This window comes from Macrobrachium rosenbergii, unplaced genomic scaffold (assembly GCF_040412425.1).
Source record: "Macrobrachium rosenbergii isolate ZJJX-2024 unplaced genomic scaffold, ASM4041242v1 393, whole genome shotgun sequence".
Lineage (NCBI taxonomy): Eukaryota > Metazoa > Arthropoda > Malacostraca > Decapoda > Palaemonidae > Macrobrachium > Macrobrachium rosenbergii.
The window spans coordinates 1,638,537-1,643,536 of record NW_027100731.1 but is presented as its reverse complement, the minus strand read 5'-3'; positions in this window follow the sequence as shown (position 1 = coordinate 1,643,536).

Genomic DNA, 5,000 nt, shown 5'->3' with positions numbered 1-5,000 from the left:
GATCGCAATTCGTTGCTGGTGCAAATCAGATCTCTAGTTTCTTGAACGATTACGAGACAAATGCATATTTACAGGAACATGGAATTAAATCCTTTAAATTTGAGCAATATTACAAGGGATGTAATCAACTCGGCTCGTTAGTAGAGTCTTGTGTGAAACTAACCAAGCGCTTATTATTTGGAGCAATGCGCAATAATGTTCTTCCACTTCGGGATTTTGATTTTATTGTTCACAAAACTATACATTTGGTGAACAGAAGGCCAATTTCATTTAAAGAGTCTCTTAGGGACTCTTCAGGAGAGAGCATTCCAGAAATCATTACCCCGGAGATGTTGATTCATGGCAGAGAATTGGTTTCCATCAATATAATTCCGCAACTACAAGGCCCAACAGATCCCGATCCGGAATTCAATGCAGATCAGATTCCTTCATCATTACTGAAACTACAAAATGTACGACATAATGTCATTAAAATATACAATGAAGAATTTGTTGGGAATCTGATATATCAAGCCGTGAATAAAAAAGACCGGTACAAGCCCGTTCAACATAAAGAACTTAAAGTTGGAGATATAGTACTTTTGAGGGAACCCTTAGCTAAACCCTGTAATTATCCAATGGGGCGCATTAAGGAAATTGTAACAAATATAAACAATGAAGTTACGGCTGTGAAAGTCTTTAAAGGGAAAACTGGAGAAATATTAAAACGGCACTCTAGTTCTATAATTCCTCTTTTGTCAGTCCCAGGCGATGATGAGAAGCAAAGTGTACCAGACACTGAGAATGTTCATATTGTATCATCACGTCCTAAAAGAAAAGCAGCTATACAGGGTGCTGCCAAAATTCATCAAATTTTGGCTGAATCTGATTAGGGATTTTTCATTACTGTATATATGTTACTATTATTTTATTTGGATTCTTTTGGTTGGTTTTTATTTTTGGGTAATTTTCTTGTAAATACATTTACATTATATACTTTTGATTTCATACTAAATCAAAATCTCTTCCCTGGAGTGTAGAAAAATATGCATTATCACTGCGGCATCAGTATTAAAGTGCTTTACATTTGTAATTACTTAATTACTCAATTCTAAAATTAACGTAATTTTTATAAATAGCTTTCTTCGTCAAGTCCTTGTTATTGGTTATTGCCGCAAACAAACCACCAATTTTACATATAAATTAATGCGGAAAATGTTTTCTTGGTTTACTGAGTGACCGCTGCTCTTAGTTCGACTGAGAAACACTTGTTAACGACCAACTGCGGTGCTGGAAGGGTAGGAGCAGCAGACACGGACAAAAGTGACGGAGAACCTGCAGTATCTGTCAAAAACCCACAACGGCAGTCTTCAGTAAAAGTTCCAGTCATACTTACCGTGGATTACACTTTGAATTGATTTAGTGACCTATGGATCCTATCATTTGTATTACGGTCATGTATAACGCAAATATGCAATAATTCTATCAAGTTACCATTGGACCCGGACCTGCCAAAGGGGAACCCGCTTACCTATCTCCGAAATCACTATAAACAAGGTGAGAGAAAAGCTATTTTTCTTTGTTTTTTAAAACTGTCCAGATCTTAACTTTTATTCCTGCAGCTTTAATCGATGCTTATGTGATAAGTGTGTTATTACCTATACTTACCCTAAATATACGTATCTTACCTACTTACCTTAAACATACGTGAATTGCATAATTATTCATACTTATAGTTACTTTGTTTATTTGTTTCATCCGTCAATTTACTATTGGTTTTGTTGAGTTCTGTTTGTTTTTTTACTCGTTTTGACGTTTTGTTTACTGGGATAGAAATATACTTTACATTTTACTTGTTTACTTTTGGGCTGTTATTTCATTGTGGTAGTTGCGTCCGATTCTGTTCATACGTGAAATCTTAAGATTTCTTCTTGTACACTATTTCAGATGTGTGTGTATACTGTCGGATCCATTTAATTGGCCTCCGGATGATGCAGCCCAAGTACTCTCACTTCCTATCCTTATGGTTCACGTCAAGTGTTTATTTTAGCATTCAGAAGTTGGTTTTTGTGGTTTGATTATATACATTACAGAACCTTACTACTATCAGCAAACCCAACCAATTTATAATTGTCAGTACGAGCACCAAAATTCCGTGGGAACTCCACAGGAGGTGCAGAATTGGCCTGCTTGCAGATATTCTTCCATTCATTGATCAAAGGAGCAGTAAGCTTTTCATCCCAATCTAATTCTGGTCTACACTGCAATCTGTGTAGAAATAATCTGGCTCGATTCAGCATAGGTCCATTGAAATTAAGAAGATCGAATTGCGAAGCTATAGTAGATAAAACTTGTCTTTTTGTTGATGAATTTATATCTAGTTGTATGGGTTTTGTAGACAATGTATCGCTCATTCGATCCCACTCAAGTCCCAGCAGTTTACATTTTGTTGGAGTCTCTGTTTCCTGAATTTTATCAATTTCATTCTGTAATGACATGTCATTTGACGAAAACTGCTGAAGTGAAAACTTATATGGACTGAAAATATCCTCCAACATTGTATACATCCACAACAAACACTCCGACGTTTCTGCCGTAAATGCACAGTTGTCCATATAAGACAACTGATAAATTGTTCTCTTGAGTTTCATCAATGGAAAAGAATCATTCGTAGAATCCAGTATCAATATCTTGTACAATCCAAGCATTAATAATGCAGGTGAACATCTAAGTCCAAAAGGAAGTCTACTATTCTTATAGCCAATAATTGAAAAATCTCCCTCTTCAAGATTTCTAAACCACAAAAAACAAAGGCGATTTTGGTCGACTTCCTCAAGACCTATATTGTTGAATGCCTTCTTTATATCAAAGCAACATAGTTTGCTTCCGAACCTCAAATTGATAATGGAAGTGGAGAGCTTCTGATTTAATGTTGACCTGCGTGCATAGTTTGATTGTGATTCATACTTCCTTTGTCACTCAAATTGACAGGAACACAACCCTACATTTTGTGGTCTCACGATCAGGCTTAAAAATGCCCATAAAAGGCATGAAACTGGACTCTGGATGCTCCTTCTTGAATTGATCCAAATTTTCAATTCTCTCAATTATACCAGCATCTGCTTGCTCTTTAAATACCATATTTATCTGCTTCAGTTTATAGTCTAAATTTCCTTGCAATTTTCTTTGCAAGCTTGACAGTATTTTCTCTGATATATTGAAATTATGTCCCAAAAAGGTGAGAAACTCTAGGGTTCCAGAGTAATGGCATTATCAGCCTCCTTCACTATTCCTTTGTAGTTTTCTCTAAAACGTAATTGACTAACTGAGTATGAATTTCAACAGTTTCAGAGTACACTGAAGTATCTCTATGTAATGCTTGGTCACAAACAGAATCAAGTACATTCTTGTCAATATCAACTAACCCACCGACTTCATCATCCTTTCCTTCCAAAACAAATGATTCATTTCTATTTTCGATTTTACCATAATCTATATTAGAGGTTTGATAAAACTTAGCTTCTTCTGAAGGCAGGTAGTCTGGGGTTCTATCAGTTATCGAAATGTAGGAAGACGACGAGACTTCAGGGGCATATGGTAAATAAGGCAGATCATGTAAAATAGTCTCAGTTGCTCCTTTAACACAACACCATGAGGAGTCCTTGAATATATAGATTTCTCTCCGAATACAATTTCAGTCTCAGGTATGCAATAGCTGGATTTTGATCCCAAAATAAGCTGAATATCAGAAATATCTTCTGAGCCATCCAAAAGTCTTGTATCTGCCAATTTATATCCTTTTTGACAGAAATCCATTCACAACTCTGTTCAACTTGGGAAGATTCAAAGTAATATTTATATTAGGAAGGCACAATGCATAAATCACTCTTGAATCCTTGCCAAATTTCATTTCCACCTCAACAACTTTGGTGTCATAACTTCTAGGGACATTGATACCATTCACAGTAAGTTTAACACACTCTCGTATAACTGGTAAATTCAATCTGCTTGCCAACTCTTCAGATATAAAATTGGATTGACATCCACTGTCTTTCATACAACGCACATTGAATCCACTTATGTCACACGTGAAGGTTGGAAGAATCGTATCTCCCTCACTTGAGTTATTCAAAGCCTCTGTAATAATAGTAATGTTATTCTGGGATCTTTCAGCAGGAGTTTTAGCCTTTGTGTCTTTCTTGCCCTTGTTTTTTTCATGGAACTTTTTCTTGTTAAGGTCCAGATTCCCTTGGCCAGTGCCTTTGGATTGTTTTTCCCCTGGACGAGTGCACAAGTAATTCCAATGAAAACCTTTGCAATTTACACACCGATCTCTAAATTTGTATCTGCATTTTTCAGTGGAATGTGATGCCAGGCCACATCTAGTACATCCATCGATACTCTTCAATTTCTCAACTTTGGAAACAGGAGAAATAAAGTTCATACAATTTCTGATGTTATGGTTAGCCTTTTCTTGGACTGTGCTACACAAGGAGCATGGATAACACTTAGGAGTAACTCCACTAGCTCCCTCTGGTGTGAAATTCACATTTATTGCCATATCCACAGAATGATCTGTTACTTTCCCTTTCTTCTTATGGTGATTGTATCTTGTACAGGCAGTGAAGAAGTTATCACCAATCTCTTCAATTGAAGGCCATGTATGGTTAGTAATATTTATCAGTAAATCCCGGAACTTCTCATTCAGACCTGTCCACACAAAGTATTGCAAAATATAATCAATAGTAACATTCAACTTACGGACATTCTCTATTATACCTTTAACTTTGGATACATATTCAAATGGGTCATCACATTTGTCCAAGTTTAGCTCAGATGGCTGCTTGATGGTGCTGAATTTCTGAACGTCTGGAGAAGCAAGTGCCTTTTCTAAGAGCTCCTTTGCTTTACTATATCCTTGGTTATGAGACTCCAAGGAATCTATCAATACTAAGGCTCTTCCAGTTATCTGCTGCTTTAGGAGTAACAGCTTTTCGTAGTCAGAGTATTCGTATCTATTG